The sequence below is a fragment of the Zootoca vivipara genome, chromosome 10, assembly GCF_963506605.1.
Source record: "Zootoca vivipara chromosome 10, rZooViv1.1, whole genome shotgun sequence".
NCBI classification, from domain to species: domain Eukaryota; kingdom Metazoa; phylum Chordata; class Lepidosauria; order Squamata; family Lacertidae; genus Zootoca; species Zootoca vivipara.
The window spans coordinates 54,783,215-54,801,991 of record NC_083285.1 but is presented as its reverse complement, the minus strand read 5'-3'; the positions used below and the strand labels follow the sequence as shown (position 1 = coordinate 54,801,991).

General features: G+C 41.1%; 1 long non-coding RNA gene across 1 annotated transcript; it reads left to right on the top strand.

The window, feature by feature from the left end:
• Nucleotides 1-104: 104 nt before the first annotated feature.
• LOC118090796 (uncharacterized) lies at nt 105-17,124 on the top strand. Its single transcript, XR_004693322.2, has 3 exons — nt 105-447; nt 5,066-5,125; nt 7,723-17,124. It is a non-coding gene; the product is annotated as an uncharacterized LOC118090796 (long non-coding RNA).
• The last annotated feature ends 1,653 nt before the right edge of the window (nt 17,125-18,777 follow it).

Below are 18,777 nucleotides of genomic sequence, written 5' to 3'. Positions count from 1 at the left end.
AGGCTGCCTGGGGAATGTAGTTCGCGGGTGCCTTCGAAGCGGCCCGCCGCGGCGCGGCCTACAGATCCCGTGATGCACCGGAGGCAGAGAGGGTGGAGGAGGAATTGGAGGGAACTGTGGGAGTTGTAGTTTTCCTTTCACAGATTACTTGGAAGCTTTCTCCCCTCGCACGCGCGCCCCGTTCGCTGCCTCAGAGGAGAGTGCGTAGTAAAGGGAGGTGGGGAGAGAGAGGAAAGGAGCCATTATCAGTGGATTGATTCTGAAGCGAAGGAGTTTCCCATCATGCTTAACTCACCTACTTTGGACTTCCAGAAGAAGCTGTGAACTTTAAAGGAGAACAAGTACCTTCCTTAATTTTATACAGCACAGCTTCTCAGGAGAATTGTTTGGTATTTCTTATTTTGCCACCGGCGCTGGTTTTAAAGAGCTATATGAGAAAGTCTAAAAGTAAGCTAAATGTGGCCGTGGTTTCTTAGTTTAGGAAGCAATTCAATTCACATTTACCTGGAATTAAGCTCCATGGAACACAGTGAACAATTAGACTCGCCCACTTTCTGATTTGAATTAAGTGAGAGGTTTATTGTTAGGGATTGAATTACTAGATGGAACTCAAACTATAGTCAGGATGAAACCAGTTCACTTCTGATTATTCACATGGTTTAGTATTACATCTTAAGTGGGCCAATGGTTTGCTTTGGTTGGTTTTTGGTATAGTTAACAACATAAGAGGAGCTTGCTGTTGCAGGCCAGTGACCCCTTCAGTCCAGTGCCCAGTTGAAACAATTTCCAATTCCAACAATAATTATTATTATTATTATTTAATTAAATTTATATGAGCCAATGGGAAACAGGAAAGCAGAACCTGAGGTCAACAGCACTCTCTCTATTTGTGATTCCCAGCAACTGGCCTTCAGGGGGATATTGGCTAAAAGCAGGCATCCCCAAACTGCGGCCCTCCAGATTTTTAGACTACAATTCCCATCTTCCCCAACCACTGGTCCTGTTAGCTAGGGATCATGGGAGTTGTAGGCCAAAACATCTGGAGGGCCGCAGTTTGGGGATGCCTGGCTAAAAGCCTTATTATCTTCCATGAATTTGTCTACTACTCCAACTCATAGGTTACGTGTTGAGTGAAGAAACAGCCCTTGCAGAAGATGTAAACCCTGCCCCAAGGCAAGCTGCTTATATCCTGCACTTCACACAAGACAAATTTCTTAAATCAGGATGAATCCATGTATGTGTATGTCTTTAATGGTGTATGTGGCAGGAAAACATGACGAGTAACAGCTTCTTGCTGCATTTCTACACAGTGAAATGGGCAATTGAGCCATCAGCACATGTGGCAAACTACAAATGAAACTGATGTAATATCCTAGTGTAATAAGGAACAATCCTCCTAATTAATATTTGAGTTTCAGAATTGGCATTCCACAGGAGATATCCCACTGGCGTTCCTCCCACAATACCTAAATGAAATTATAATCTTTTTATGAGGGGACTGATTGGTTGATTTGATCAGGGGTCACTAACTCAGCAACTATGGGCCTTCATTGCCTTCATTGTTGTGTGCAGGCAGGGCCCAGAATCTGAGCTTTAATTATAATAATAATAATTTAAAAAGTTAGGGCCCATCTGTACTATACATTTAAAGCAGTATCAGACCACTTTAAATAGTAATGGTTTCCATCAAAGAATCAAGGGAACTGTAGTTTATTAAAGGTAGTGAGAATTAGGAGACCCCTATACCAGGCATAGGCAACCTTGGCTCTCCAGATGTTTTGGAATTACAACTCCCATGATCCCTGACCACTGGTCCTGTTAGCTAGGGATCATGGGAGTTGTAGTTCCAAAACATCTGGAGAGCCAAGGTTGCCTATGCCTGCCCTATATTGTACTCACAGAGCTATCATTCCCAGAATTTCCTGGAAAGAGGGACTGGCTATTATACCATTCTGATAATTCTATCTCTTGGAGGAGAATAGGGGTTTCTGAACAGCTTTCAGCACCTTTAACCAATAACAGTCCCCCTGATTCTTTGGGGGAAGCCATGATTGTTTCTTCTTTAAATATATACAGTAGTCCAGATAGGATAGAACCTTATTCTATAGCCCTCCTAGAAAGTAAGTTATGAAACAAAATGTACTGATAGCCTTCTAACAATTTCAGTGAAATTAGCCAGCCTAGCTGCTCATGCCTGGTTTATTAGTGGATTGATAAGTGAACTAGTTCAACACCAGACCACAGAAAGTCCTAAACCCAGGGTCTCCCCACCCCTATCCCCTTTTTGTAAACTTTTCCTGCTTCACTATTATTTTCTTGTGGTCCTTGGAACCTCTGTACTTTGCTCCTTTTCCCCAGCAACCACAATGCATTATTCCTATGGTGGATGCATCTGAGTTCAGGAACTTTCTAGCAGTTATTTTCTGCAAATATTACTACACAATAAGTGCAGGTGAATGTTAAAGAATCTTCACTCCAAATGGCAAATGCAAAATAAGGAAACTTTGCAAAGAAGTTTAATGTCTCCTGTGATGCAAAAGGTGATGTCCAAGCATTCATTAATAATTAACTGCACTGTAGAGTTAATGTACAGTAGGGATATTCATGACTACTCCAGAAGTAAGCCTTTGTGTTTAATAGGGCTTACTCCTAGGCAAGTGGGTACAGGATAGCAGAACAGGCTTCAGTTTAAGATTGCTGTTATAAGAGTTAAAAGGGGTCCTTCTCTGGGAGGGAGCCCGGACCTCCGGCAGAGCACAATTGAAAGCCCTTACCAGCTAGTAAAATGACAGAGACCAGACCAGAATTCTAGTGAAAAGCAAGGCGGCTAGTTAAGCCTGATCTTTATTAAAAGCTGTTGCAACAGAGTGCTCCCCACACACACCGGGGTGGGGGTGGGGGTGGAGAGAGACCCAGAACAAAAGTGTACAAGCTCTTATATACCGTGTTTCTCCTAAAATAAGACATGCCTATAAAATAAGCCATGGCACGATTTCCATGCGTTGAAAAAATATAAGACATACCCCGAAAATAAGCCGTAGTGCTACCGTATGTGAGCTCTACTTGGTGAAGAGGACAAAAGTGGCATTTGCGGTGGTGAGGAGAGGAAGGCACGAAGAAGAAAAGAGGAGCGATTAAAGACACTGCCTCATGAATGACCTCAGTGTGCGTCTCTTTTTCTCCCCCCGTGCGCGTCTCTTTTTCTCCCCCTGTGCGCGTCTCTTTCTCTCCCCCTGTGCGCGTCTCTTTCTCTCCCCCTGTGCGCGTCTTTCTTTCTCCCCCTGTGCGCGTCTCTTTCTCTCCCCCTGTGCGCGTCTCTTTCTCTCCCCCTGTGCGCGTCTCTTTCTCTCCCCCTGTGCGTCTCTCTCTCTCTCTCTCTCTCACACACACAGAGAGAGAGAGAGAGAGAGAGAGCCCACCTCTCGCTTCCCCCCACCTTTTCCCCCTTCCATTCTACCGGTATGTGCCCAGCCATGAGTTGCTTGTTGATTTCCTCTTGATGGCCGAGACAGAGAGCGAGGCAGGCAAACTGCAGCTACGGTAGGAAAGTAGCGAGCTCTCGCAGACATGCCGGTGGTTTTTTTAAAACTGACATCCCCTCCCTTCTCGTTTTGCCGAGAGACCCAGACAACTTGCATTCCTAGGCTTCAAAGGTTATGCATATGAAAGAGGAGATTAAGGAGATAGATAAAGACAACTTCCTATTATCACCTTGCCTTTGTCCTGAAAGGTAGAAACCTTATGGTAGCCATGAGATCTGGGCATCAAAGGAAAGTACTTAACAGCTATTTGATGAAGCCAATTGTGATCTCAGGCAGCATCTGGCTAATCAGTCCTGAGAGAGAGAAACGTGATTTCTGTTGTACAGCATCTGTAAAATTCATATAAAAAATCATTTCCCTGTAATGATCCAGCCCCCGAATAAGACATCCCTTGAAAATAAGCCATGGTGTTTTTTTTTTTTTTAGGAAAAAATAAATATAAGACGTGTCTTATTTTAGGAGAAACACGGTAGAAATTTTAAATTGCCCGCCCTGGAGTCCATCATAGATAACACCACAGAAGGGGTGTAGCCCAAGACCACCCCCCAGATACATCATACCTACATCACAGAAAAGGCAGTCTATAACAGAAATCTGAGTGCGTTGTCTGGCAGGTTACTTGTTAATCATCATTTGATTGGATTACCTGGGAAGCCTGGCCAGTCTTTTGTAATGATAAATACTTAGTTCCTGAGCCAGGTCATAGGCTCACACCCTTTTCATATCTTAAATGTGCCCTTAAGACAGGATTTGTGAGGAAAGAGACAATGGAGAGGTTTCCCACTTTGACCTTGCAGAGAAATATTTGAGGTCGATTTGTTCAGGACTTTTTCTGTGGGGGTTTCATATAATATATATATATAGAGAGAGAGAGAGAGAGAGAGAGAGAGAGAGAGAGCGCTTAAAATTCTCATAACACTGCCATGGAAGAAAACAGAGCAAAATCTGAAGTGTGTCCACTTTTCCACAAGGACTGATGACCTCTGAATTAGATGCTGCTTGGTGGCGCTGTGGGCTAAACCACAGAGCCTAGGGCTTGCTGGTCAGAAGGTCAGCGGTTCGAATCCCTGTGACGGGGTGAGCTCCTGTTGCTCAGTCCCAGCTCCTGCCAACCTAGCAGTTTGAAAGCGCGTCAAAGTACAAGTAGATAAATAGGTACCGTTACACCGGGAAGGTAAACGGCATTTCCGTGTGCTGCTCTGGTTCGCCAGAAGCGGTTTTGTCATGCTGGCCACATGACCTGGAAGCTGTACGCCAGCTCCCTCGGCCAATAATGCGAGATGAGCGCTGCAACCCCAGAGTCGGTCACGACTGGACCTAATGGTCAGGGGTCCCTTTACCTTTACCTTTATCATATTTGGACCAATTCTGGTTTAGGTTTTGTTGTTGTTTTTTAGGGTTGGGGAGAAATTCCATTCCATGCATATTTAAAGGTGTATCTACCCAATTCACACTTGAAAACAACATATAACACTTTGTGTAATGTTTTAACTATACCAAGTTTTTTATTCTTCTTTTTGCAGTAATATTTTGTTGTCTTCACAAGAGCAGCCCAATGAACTCAAGGAAGCCATTAGATTTTTGTGAGTATATAAGCCTTTTGTTTTGTGAACTGACTCAAAACCAGCCTTTAATTATGTGTAACATTTTAACATTATATTAAACAGCTTTGCAGTGTTGATTAAATACTTCATAACACTAGCATGTTTTAAAAATCAGCAAACTTTATGCATCCAAAATATTGAGTTCTGAGATTCTGTGTGATTCAGCCAATTACAAATGACTTAAGGAGCACTGCAAAACAAAACAAAACAAAAACACTTGGCTGTGAATGCAAGGAAGCACAATTGATTCTTCTTTATACGTCTATTGACTGGAACTTTCTTTTGATGACTGGTGCACCAACTAGAAGAATAGACAATTAATAAGAAAGCAACTTCTTAAAAGTCACCTAGACTCACCAGCTGTGTGTAATATGAGACAAACATACTAAGAGCAGGGCCGGCTCGACCATTGATTCTAGTGGTGTGGGGCGCCAGGGGGTGCTGAGGGGCGCCCCAGCAAGTGGGGGAGCTGGTCACATTTACCTCTTGCTTCACTAACATTTTTTGGCCATTGGCCCCACTCAGAACTGGCATGTGTCCTCCAGCAGGCTCCATATGTTGGATGTAGGAAGGTTCCATCCATGGGCTGGAAAAGGTTCCCTACCCCTGCATTAGAGACGCTCATAAGGGTAAAGAATTCCATTAGTTTATAAATTGAAGATAGTCAGTTTTTATATTGCTTTTGGGGGGTTTTAAACTTTTTTTTCCTTACGTGTAAATTGCATTGAGACAATGGTTTAGAAGGAGATTAATGAATGAATGGTAATAATAATGATAATTTAAAAACAGGATTCATTAGTACAGTATAGCAACTTTTTTCAGAATATAATACTTTGTTGTACATGTGTCACATCTTCTGCATAGCCTCCGCAGCTCATCGTTTTTGGTGCTTTTAACTTTTTCTTATGTGTAAATCACATTGAGGCAGTGGTTTAGAATAAATTATGATAATGATGATTTTAAAACAGGATTTATCTGTCAGCTTTTTCAGGACATAATATTTTGTTGCATGTGTGTCACCTCTGCTACATAGTCAAGGACCAGCCTCTGTATTCAAACATTCAAAGCCTGTACCTTTTTGAGAGGTGAGAACATGCCTAAACCCATTAAAAGCAGTGGTTTTAGGAGCACCTAACTCTGCTTGGGATTGTGGCAGTGCCAGGCAATCCGACAGATATGTATACAGTTGAAAGTTGGCCTCATTGAGTTTAATTAGGCTTACTCTGTAGCAAGGGTGTTTAGGATTCTAGTTTTAACAGGTTAGCTCTGTATACACATTTTGAAAAACAAATACGAAAAGCCTTCAGGCTATCACAATGCTGATCAGTAACCATTAAATCCATAAACAAATTATGTTGGCATTGTCACACCTTGGGGTTCTTCCTTCCCCAAGCTTACTATTGATTTGTAAGCCTTTTCTGAAGCATGATCAGAAATGAAATATAGTTGCTGTAACTGGTTAACGGTTCAGTCACGCCTCTTCTTACCCAAACTCATATCTGCCAACACATTAAAATCTGAAAGACATATTTTCTGTTTCTACATGCTCACCACCTCCCAACTCATGTAAAAATTATTTCCATGTTGTTTTTAGAGATATGAGCAACATGCATGAGCAAGCTTATGACCTGAAAATGTGTGGCCTGATTCTTTGCATACTTGCTCAGAACTCAGAAGGAAGTTCCATTAATCTGAAATAATTATGTGCAGGATTGCTGCCCTAATGTTGGCCAATAGCACTAATCACCAGGAATTTTATTTATTATTACATTTATATCCTGCCAAAGAACTCAAGGTGGTATACATCGTTCTCCCTTCCCATTTTTATCCTCTCAACAACCCTGTGAAGTAGGTTAGGCTGAGAAACTGTGAACGGTCCAAGGTCAGCCAGGATTTGAACCCTTGTCTTCCAGGTCTTAGTCCAACACTCTGCCACTACACCTCATTGGCTTTCTGCATGTGCTAACTAGATGGTAACTGCAAAAGAATGTATGAATGGAAGTGGAAACTTCTTTCTCCCTGCCCCCATCTCCATAAAGGAGGAAGTAACTTTTCCACTGCTTTCCCTTGCAGTTTTAGACTCTGATGGGCTGTAAGGATAATTTGGAACAGCTCTAATGGCCCTAGCCTGCAATAACAGTTTAGATCTTGTGATACATGATAAGTCTACAAATAGATAATTAAACCTGTGTATTGCTGGCAGGAGAACAGGGGGGGGGGAATAAAATATTAGCAGCAATACCTCTTTCTAGGAAGCATTGAGGCTGATAGTTACACATAAAACAAAGTTTACTTTGAACGAACCCCATAGAATGAGGCTTGTAGTCTGTGGGTTTGGCGTACGGCCTTTTTTAGATTTTAGCAAAAATATTCTAGTTACTAAGACTTGTGTAGCCATTGGAAGGTAGGACTTTAGCTAGAATAAAGATGCAATATCAATATATAAAACATATGAGACACTGTTGTTTTATATACCACTAAGCTTTTGACCATAAATCTTGTAATGATGCTGTGTGGAAGGACAATAATTTAATTAAGTAAGGGCATTATAGTTCATAGGGATTTTGTCTCTCCAGGGAAACGTAGAAGAACAGTACAGTCATACCTCAGTTCTCGAATGCCCTGGAACTCGTATGTTTTGGCTCCCGAACGATTAAAAACCAGAAGTGAGTGTTCCAGTTTTCGAACGTTCTTTTGGAAGCCAGACGTCGGTGGGGCTTCCTGCAGCCAATCAGAAGCCACGCTTTGGAAGTTCAACGTTTCAGAAATCAAACGGACTTCCGGAACAGATTCCGTTCGACTTCCAAGATATGACTGTAGTTATGTGGCAGTGGGCATGGAGTAAGGAATTATAAGAAATAATTCCCCGCACCCTTGACAAACTGCACATTTATTTAAAGTATATGCAACTGCTGATTGTGGCCAAATCACTTTAAAAACAAAACTTTACCAGAGATAAATTAAAACTATTTGTTTCATTACATCTTACATTGTATTTTAAAATGGCAAAGGCAGCAGCTTTACTGGCATTCTTCCTTGTTTCCTTTGTACAGCAGTTAATAATTGCAATTTGGATAGTTTACAGAATCCTCATGCCCATTCATGCCTGTGGTGTATTTGTCTGTAGAGTGAATATTTCTTGTGGAATCATGGGTGTGGGCTGTAAACAGCTTTTTGCTCTAGATTTTCATTTGCCTCAGGTATCTGGGTGGGATGCTTGTTCTGTCAAATTTGTTGAGACCTCTTTTCCCATTTAAGTTGAAGAGAGCTTTTTACTTTCCAGCTGCACTATACTCAAGATTCACAGGGAAAGGAAAACCATATTAGGGAAAGAATAAATGAAGGAATGGGGAATATGACTGTTTAATGCTGCACTTTTAAAGGGACCAATATGAACCCAATATTTATTGGGAATAAATGGATCAGCTGGGGCTGCATTGACTGAATTCCCTCAACCTGGCTCAGCCAGAGATAACAGTGGTATAATGCTTCCATTCCAGCTCAGTCAAATCACTCTCAGCTGATTTGTAAAGCCCTAAAAAAGGATGTTTTGAGCAGGAGAGACTTAACCCTATTCCTAACCCCTTTCAGCTTAATAATATGCCAAACCCATTGGAAGTTACACTAGCAAAAAGGGTAAGTCAAATGATTTGTTAGAGGCTTGTTTTCCCTCTGCCAGGCTCATAAATCCTTCAACATTTCTCAGGTGAAATTCCGTCATGATAATTTTCGTCCCATTCCGTCATGATAATTTTACTTTTTATACCCCACATATCTTACTGTGTTGCCCCAGCCACTGGGCAGCTTCCAACATATATAAAAACATAATAAAACATTTTTAAAAACTTCCCTATGCAGGATTGCCTTCAGATGGCTCAGGAATTGGGTAACCCTAGACCACCCAACATTTCTTCAATGAAAATACTGTAGGAACATCCTAAGAAAAAGTGGGACATTCTGGGATTAAATCAGAAAGCAGGATGGCTTCCCTAAATCAGGAACGTCCCTAGAAAATAGGGATACTTGGAGGGTCCGGGCTCAGACCATCTCAACCAGTTGTAGCCCTATGCCTGAAAGGAGTTTGGAATAGGGGTAAATTACACTGACATAATTTACCCCAGCAAAAATTACACTGGTTTATTACAGTTTGGACTACTCTGCCCCTCTGTTTTGTTGTTGTTGTTGTGGGGCAGACACTTTTCCAGTTTTTCTGCCAACAACAACTTCTTCATCAAATCAGCCCCCACTGATAATGTCAGGGATTCCAGGCCGACCCAGTCATCAGGCAGAGTGAGACAGTAAACCTCAGGCAGCTAATTTCCAGTGTAGCAAATGGGTAGCAAATGGTTGATGATTTAATTCAACCTACTGTTTAATATTTCCTCTTTCTGGTATTTTGTTGCACAGGATAATTAAAATAAAACCCCCACAAAACCATAAAAAACAATACAAATTTTATGTATGTAAGTATTTATTTATTTGTCAAAATTTATATACCACTTAATTGACTAAAACCTTTAAGTCTTTTAAATAAGACAATATAAACTATTTATAATTTTAAATTAGAATGATAAAAAGCAACATTTAAACAATAAATATAAAAGGGAAAGTAAAGTAAAACAATACCAGCAGTAAACTATACCAGCAGTAAACCTTGGTTTTCAAACGCCTCCATAGTCGGAACGGTTCAGAACTCCCAACGCCTAAAACCCGGAAGTAAGTGCCTCAGTTTTCAAACGTGCCTCAGAAGTTGAACAGGAAACATGGCTTCCGTTTTGAGCCTTCCGCTTTCAGTTTTTGTTTTTCAAATGTTTTGGAACTCGGATGGACTTCTGGAATGGATTACGTTCAAAAACTGAGGTATCACTGTATTGCATAAAAACATTCCAAGGGTAAAGGATCAGAGTTAAAAGGCCTGCAAGAATAAAACAGTATTCATCTGATGCCAAAACACCGTGAAAGTAGGGGTCAGGTAAGCCTCTCTGAGGAGGGCATTCTATAAGCAAGAGAGGTGACTACTCAAAAGGCTCTCTCTTTCCAGCCAGCCACCTTGAACATAATGAATTTAATCTCATGATGCTGGAGTTCCACTAAAAACATTGCAACCTTAAAGCTCTCCAACTATCCTAGGAAGCTTTGAGCATCTTGTCTCATAACTTAAATAAATACTGCCCACAAATAAGATATTATTATGGGAAAGGGAAAATAGCAAAATCAAGCGATAAATTGAATAAAGATGCTGTAATAAATTCCTTCATACTTTTTTCTTCTTTTTTTGCTCTAACAACGTTTTAATAATTTGCTAGTTTTATTGCTCAGGAATCTATGAATACATGATTTATTTGTTTTTCCTTTTAGACCAAGTCAATCTGTTTCCCCTTTTAGGATTATTCCCCACCCCCACTGCCTAAAGAAACAGGTGAAACAACAGCACTTTTGAAAAATAGGAAAATGTGACTGTAAAAACTGGCAGGAATCACTGCAGGTGTTAACTACCTTATAACATATCAATGTTTTTCAAACCATTCAGTAGCTATTAATGCTAACAAAATTCTAATCTGACTCAAAGTGTCCATAAACTTAGGGTAGCCAGAGGCAAAAGAAAGTATGGCTCCTGCACCTTATTCCATTTATTCTAGTTATTTATTTTTTACTTTTCAAGGCCTGGCTCTCCCAAAGCAATGCATAGAGAGAAATAAAAACAGTAGAATATCAGGCAGAATAAGAAGCATTGAGTGAATACCGACAAATAACACAGTGAAACTGAATTAGATCACCTAAACTCACAAGACAATAATAAATTAATAAGGGTTAGGAGCCAATCAAACGTAATCTGGAAGAGAGTTCAACAACTGCTTAGCTGCCACCATCAAGATCTTGTCTTCTGACCTTGGCATGACCTCAAAGAGATCTTAGATCACAGACAGGGTCATTCATATGCAGGCAGTCCTTTTGGTAATTTGGACCCAAATGGTTTGGGGTCTTAAAGGTTAATACCAACACTTTGAATTGGGCTCAGAAACACCATTGGCATTAGTGCAGTTGGCCCAGAAATGGTGTTACATCTTCAGACCTTCTGGACTCATTATATATAACAATATTTATATCTCGCCTTTCAGGACGTAAAACCTACCAAGATGGTTACAAGTAACATTCAATTACCATTATTATTAAAAATTAACATTTCTGTAACACATCAAGATCATTCTCACAGGGCAGCTGGTGGAAGATTGTCTGGTGGGGAGGGGTGAAAGTCCAGCCTTGAGATTTTCCTTCCCTCTTCTGGATTTTTTCTCACAGATCAGTTGATGCCAGATTGCCTGTGGGGTGGGTTGGAATAGTCATCCTAAACACAGGCCATAGTTACGGTAAGATTAACTCAATTTAGAGTTAGGGTGTAATGTTAAAACTGACTGTAGTTAATAAAAAATAGGCACAAAACTTTCCAATCTTCTCCTCACATACCCATTAGAAGAGAAAGGTGGGAGACCATATGCGTCCAAGACTTTCCTAGGCTTGTTTTCACCACACTAACTTATGGTTTAAAGTGATGTCCAAGCATGGCCATGGCCAGTCACTAATTACCGTACTTTATTGCAATAGTAGATCTGAGGATGCTGACGATTGCTCCTGCCTAGAACCACACTCACAGAGTTCTCTGGAAGAGACATGGCTGATAAGGAATTCCATACTTGTAGCATAGACCTATCTGTTATATATACTGTTACCGTAACTCTTGCATCTATACAAACAACTAGTGCAGATTTTAAAATAAAATTAATTTAAAATGTCACCTGTCAGAACATGCATCCTACCCAGTCTTTAAATTATGGGGGGGGGGAAGCAACAGAGTAAATAACTAGTTTATAAATGCAAGCATTAGCTGATGTGGTCAGGATTTGAGAGAGAAAATAGGGGAAATGTCACTTTTAAAGCAAGGGTTGCCAGATCTCGACCCTTTTGAGGGCTTTTATTATTGTAAAAGCCCAGTTTACCATGCGCACATGCATGACGAAATCTTTGGCTCCCTTGACCACATTGAGATGCCCAATGGAAGGAGACTGAATTTGAAGTGATAGGAAAGTTCTGTCTGGGGTGTGTTTGATTTGTCATAGGTCCTTCACAAAGGCAAGTCATCACTTGACGCTGCAGACAACCAAATAATGAACATGCCTGTATGTGTGAATAAGCCCAAAATGTTACATAGAATGCCTAATCTTCTTATAGTTGCAGTATTGTGTTAATGTTTTGATCCCAGCTGCTTCTTTTGTAAACTGCTTTGTGAGGGCTTGGCCCTAAACAGTGAGATAATAGTCTTAACAAAATAACATAAAAATAAATCTGGTGATGTTTTCCTGTCACTATGCTGCAGAAAAAGGGAGAACCACAGCTGTTGAATTTTCCTTTCTCTACAGTCTTAAAGGCACAGAAGTTCTCTAGCTTATTTAACGTGTGTGCCTGTCCAAGCAGAAGAAAGTCAATTAAATGTAATTAGCACCCCGATGAGTGCCAGAATATTTGTATGTGTTTTGCATACCAGACAAATCTATACAACAGATTCCTCTTGCATGAAACAAAACACGAACACATGTCTATCCTAGAGTCTGGTATGATTGGCACTCCTGTCAAAACCCTGATCAACCTCTGGAACATCCAAACAGCTCTGGATATTGATACAATCTACCCTGAGCACCCTCTCCTGCTTAGTGAAGCCTGTTTGGCTCCCTGGTATATTCCAGAGCTTATGGTGAGGAAACAAGCTGGGAGACTAATTGAACGTGAGTGGAGGAAAACTCCAGTTGAATGCAATCGAATGCTGGTGAGGTCTCATCATTGAGCCTAGTGGCAGTGAAGGCAGCGAAGAAGATTCCCTGCTTGTGGAGCACTCTCCCCAGAGAGGCTTGCCTGGTATCTTTGTTACATACCGGTATATGTAGGTACCAGGCGTAAACATTCCTCTTTTCCCAGACCTTTGACTAATTAAACAACCTATGGCCTTATAATCCAGGGGGTTATTATTGTTATGTTTGTTACTATGCTGTGTATTTGTTTGTTTTTATATTGTAAACCACTGTGATTCTCAGATCAAGGGCGGTCTAGAAATGTTAATAATAATAATAATAATAACAATAATAATAATAATAATACTATACAGTCTTAGAAGTACCTACAACCTTACACTTCATACACACACATGGACAACCTTTTTCTACTTATTTATTTTTGAGGAGTCCTCTTGAGTGGTTCACAAAACATTGTAAAAGTATACTAACACATTTTAATGTTTATTTCAAAATAAGTTGCACTTAGGCTGTGCAAACACCATGTACAGTGGTGCCTCGCTTAACAAATGCCCTGCTTAACGAAATTTCCACTTAACGAAAGGATTTTTCGAGCGGAGCTTGCCTCGCTAGATGAATGTGTTTTACGAAAAAATTGTCTAGAGAATCGCGGTTTCCCATAGGAATGCATTGAAATTCAATTAATGCATTCCTATGGGCAAAAAAAAGGTCGAAAAAAATTCAGTGCATTCCTATGGTATTCGCTAGACGAATTTTTCACTATAAGAAAAGACCTGTGGAATGAATTAATTTCGTCTAGCGAGGCACCACTGTATTTAAAGCAGATTCCATCCCTCCCCCCAAAAGAATCCTGTGAACTGTAGCTTACTCTTCACAGACCTACCATTTCCAGCACCCTTCGCAAACTACAGTTCTTATTGTTCTTTAGAGTGCTTTTTAAAGGTTCGTACAGCCTCAGTTCAGTGGGGCTTTCCAATGGAGTCTTCCAAGGTATGCATGCAGCAGAGCTCCAGGCCTCTAGGGACACGTATCCAAGTTCAACTGTTCCTGGATTTTCTGGTTCTGTTACTGAGTATGAACACATATTGGCAAATTTGTCAGTAACCAGGTTCTTATCTTCTTCTGCTATTATAATCAGGGAAGTAAATCTCCTAATGAAGGCTTTGTGTGAAAAATAGGACAGAACTCTTGCACCTATAATAATTAAGTAGAAATGGAAATGTAATTCTGTGTATCTTACTCACGTAAGCCACTGTTGCTAAAATTCATTTTGTTCAATACAACAACTGTATTAAAGGTGCAGGAACCCAGTCTGATTTTTATCTGGTCACTTTAACTTACATTGACAAATTTAACAGGACATCCCTCCAACAAAAATAAAATAGGGAAAGTAATTTTCCAGGGACAGGTTACATAAAACAGGAACTGTCACTGGTTAATAGGGGTCACTGGAACAAACAGGGAACAAACAGGGATGGTTGGCTCAAACTAAATGAGATGGCACAGAGTAGGAGACCTGTGGGTTTGTTTGTTTGTTTGTTTGTTTTTAACAGGTGTGTACAGTAAATAATTTCAGCAGGTGTAGCTTTCATAACAACAGCTTTGCCTGCTTAAATCCCTGCTTCTATAGAACTATTTAAGGTGCAGGACCCCACCCTCTTTTGCACCTGGCTATCCCAGCACACCTGTTTGCCTGATGTCACCCCCCCCCCAATATTGCCTAGCTTAGAGGAAAATGCTGGGGGTGGAATCAACAAGAAGGAAATTAAGGAGTATCCATAGGCCCCTAACCAGCATACATATTTTGCAGTAAAATCAGACTCCACAACGTCTTCTTCGTATATCATTGTGGTAGACCCAGATTTAAACAAACAGGCCATTGTCATGTATAATTTGAGCTGAAGCCTGTTACCTAGACTTGTGAGCCACCTGAGACTCAGATAGCCAACCTGGATGGCTTTGAAAGAGGATACAGCAAATTCATAAATGATAAGGCTACTAGCCATTATTATCTCCACTGTCAGAGGTGGCATGCTTATTCTGAGTACCAGTGTCTGGAAACAGCAGGAAGGGAGAGTGCTCAAGTTCTGCTTGCAGGCTTTCCATAAACATCTGATTGGCCATTGTGAAAACAAGATGCTGGACTAGATGGACCATTGGCCTGATTCAGGCCTTTTCCATTCCTATGGCTGTTTATGTTTAGGCCTTAGAGTCCTTTTCAGAGCCTTAATGAGCTTTAACTGCACTGTGACAGCAAACATTTTCTGGAAGACATGAGCACATACAAACACCCACAAGCTAAACTAGCAACTTTTCCAGAATTTCTAGTTTGTTCCTCTGACAGAACTACTGAGTGCCCAGAAGACTGTGCCGCTATGAGCTGAGATAGCTCCAGCTTCACCTTTGGGCACCCTATTGCTACCCTACATCTGAGATGTTTTGTGGTGATATACCACAAGCCAAATTAAGTCTGCCGTGGTGTACATATAGGCACAACCAGCTCAGAATGGGCCAAAACAGCTCCAAGTCAACATTGCACAAGCTAAGCTTTTCTTGCATATGGTTGTGAGTACAGAAAAGGCCATAGCTCAGTGGTGGAGCATCTGATTTGTATGCAGAAAGCTCCAGGTTCAATCCCCAGCATCTCCAGGTAGGGCTGGAAAAGATTCCCGGTCAGAAACCTGGATATCAGCTGCCAGTCAATGTACACAGTTCTGCGCTAGATGAAAAAATGGCCCCACACACTATAAGAAAGCGTTTCTGTGTACTGAGAACAGCAATAATTCAACACCAGAGTCGCAGGCCTCTCCAATGTAGTACTTGTTCTTGTCAAGCACTCAAGTCAAACCATTGTGAAGTTTTTAAGCCAAAGTATGTATATATGTGTGTGTGTGTATTTTAAAACACAGGTGACAAGAAACTTTGCAAGTATTTTAAATAACGTACTAACACCTATTTTTGAGAACTTCATTTCGGAAACAGCTCTCTGATTAAACTCAAGTGTTTCCATAGAAATACCGTATATTCCGGCATATAAGACGACTGGGCGTATAAGATGACCCCCAACTTTTCCAGTTAAAATATAGTTTGGGATATACTCGCTGTATAAGAAATACGACCCAGCGTATAAGACGACCCCCGACTTTTGAGAAGATTTTCCTGGGTTAAAAAGTAGTCTTATACGCAGGAATATACAGTAATCCTGTAACCATAGGCAATTTTAACAACTGCTGCTGGTAGATCAGCAGCATCACACACAACTGAATTGCCTTTCACTTCTCAGCATAAATCAGAGTCAATCTTATCAGCTTTTTCCAGCATACATCCAGCGTAACTGAGAAGAAAAGCAGACTGTTCAGGGTGAAAAAGCATTGATGGGTTTTCCTTATGTTCAGGTATCATCTTCCGAGCTGTATTTAAATCTTTAAATATTTTAAATACAAACATATATGACGCATATGCTCTAGATATATGTAATTTATATGTAATTGTGCTTCACTCTGTAGATTAGGATGGGAAGCCTATGTGTCCGTCCTTGGGAGTAGGCTCGATTGACCATAATAGGACTGAGTTTTGAGTAAACACATGTAGGATGAGACTGCACAGGTCATGGACTTGGCTTGTTAATGTCCATGGGTGGCTACCTTTTGGGTGTGAGAGCTGCATCATGCAGGAGTCACATGCCAATTGTCAGTATGGTCATCACACAGGCATGTTCTCTCTCAGGCTCACACACAAACACAGGATGCACATAGGCAAACATAAACACACACACACACACACAGCACCCTTCCTCAACGTCTCCATGAATAACAGATGTGGGGTGTTATTGCCCCCTCACTGCTGATCAAATGACTGATCTAATCACCAAGGAGAGGGCAATTTACACCACCCACCACCACACTGTTTTTACCTACCCCCTCCCCTCTATATTTGCTGCTGCTCTAAAATCCATGGGGTCTTCGGGGACCTGAACAATATTTTATGGCAGTGAACAAAGCTGTATTGTAACTTTTGAATAAATGGGCAGGAGTCTTGATAGAATAAAGTTATAAACTCAAACAAACAAACAGCCAGGCCTTCTGAGGCCCGGGGTAAGTGTACCCGGCTTTCCCCCACCTTCTGCATGGGCCTGATAACAGTGGTTGCTAGTGGGTATATTTGGAATTTTTAGGAAGTACCTTGGGCACCAGTCAAAAAATGGCTGCTGTCTATATACAATATGTGTGTATATGAAAATCCATCTTCATTTTAGTGCAAATTTCTCTTACTATACACATGCTTGTATGAAGATTTGCCCAATATCCACATTTTTGCAAAGCCACCTGTCAGAGGTTCTTGCGGCTACTCTTGAGTAACGATGCTCCACACCTGCTTGTCTTTAAGGTGTTTTTTATTGTGCATTCTATTTACAGTGCAAAGTCTCTGGAAAACATGTCTGCTTGGTCTGAGTCAGAACCTTGCAATGGCTTATTTCTGTTTCGCGCCCAACATAACAGTTTGGGAACTCCAAAGCGCCTCCCCCTTTTCCTACGGGGTGCCGTGCGCCTCAGTTCAGGCGTCAGGGAGAAGGGCCGTCCTTCTGACTGCTCTCCCGTCCCTTCCTCCCCAGCTACCTCCCTCCACTCGGTGTTGAGGCTCTTTGAGGCTGCTAGAGCCTTATTCCTCCCTCTCTGCTTCCTGACTCCTGTAATCTGATCCGCTACTGGACTTACTGCTCTGAGAGGAACTCAACCTGATGGGGGGGGGCTGTTCCCTATAAGCCTTCCCCCTTACACCACCTAATGCAACACAAATTTTATATTATTTTCACTAATATATACATTTCTATGCACACTGTACCCTAACACACATTACTTTTTGATGCCTGCTAAAAACACTTGTTTAGAAAAGTCTACCCAGTTACTTAGGAAGCTGTAGTAATTTTAATTTGTTTTAGTATTTTAACCTTTGTATTTTTAAAGTATGGCTATACTCTTTTCTTGATTTTATTGTTTTATCTTTTTGTAAACCACTTTGAGGTCCCACCCGAATCTAGTGGTATATAAATTTAATGAAATAAAATAAATAAATATATTACTGAGCTGGAAACCTGCATTGCAAAATTTGAAGTTGAGCAAATTCAAAAGATGGCTGTGCTGCTCCATGTACCGTATTTTTCGCTCCATAAGACGCACCTGACCATAAGACGCACTTAGTTTTCAGAGGTGGAAAGGGGGAAAGCTCTGTTTTTTTGGGGATCAGCTCACAGTTGTGCAGCTTCTGTTACAAAGCGGAAAAACCTCATTTTTTAAAGGATCAGCTCAAAGTTGTTGAGTTTACTTTGCAAAGGGAAAAAGTCCTGTTCAACTCACCGTTCTGCAGCTTCTGATAATCTAATCAGCCAGATAATCCAATCAGCCAGTCACATGTTGCTGGGGAAACAAACAGCCTCTCTCTGCGGAACATTCAACAATGGAGGCCTGGGCAAGCAGGTGGGGCTGGAAGGGAGCTAGAGTCCCTTAGCTCCCTCCCAGATCTCTTGCAATCAGCTGCTGAGCAGCTTCTTTTCAACACCCCTCTTTCCCTCTTGTTAGCCTTTTGCTCTTTCTAAAAAAAAAAAGCACAATCTGCTTTTTGCCCCTAGGCAATTTGGCTCCAGGGACCACACACTCGCTCATAGCTGCCAAGTTATCCCTTTTTTTCAGGGATTTTCCATTATGCTGAATAGGCTTCCTCGCGAGAAAAGGGAAAACTTGGCAGCTATGCACTCGCTCCATAAGATACACAGACATTTCCCCTTACTTTTTAGGAGGAAAAAAGTGCATCTTATGGAGCGAAAAATACGGT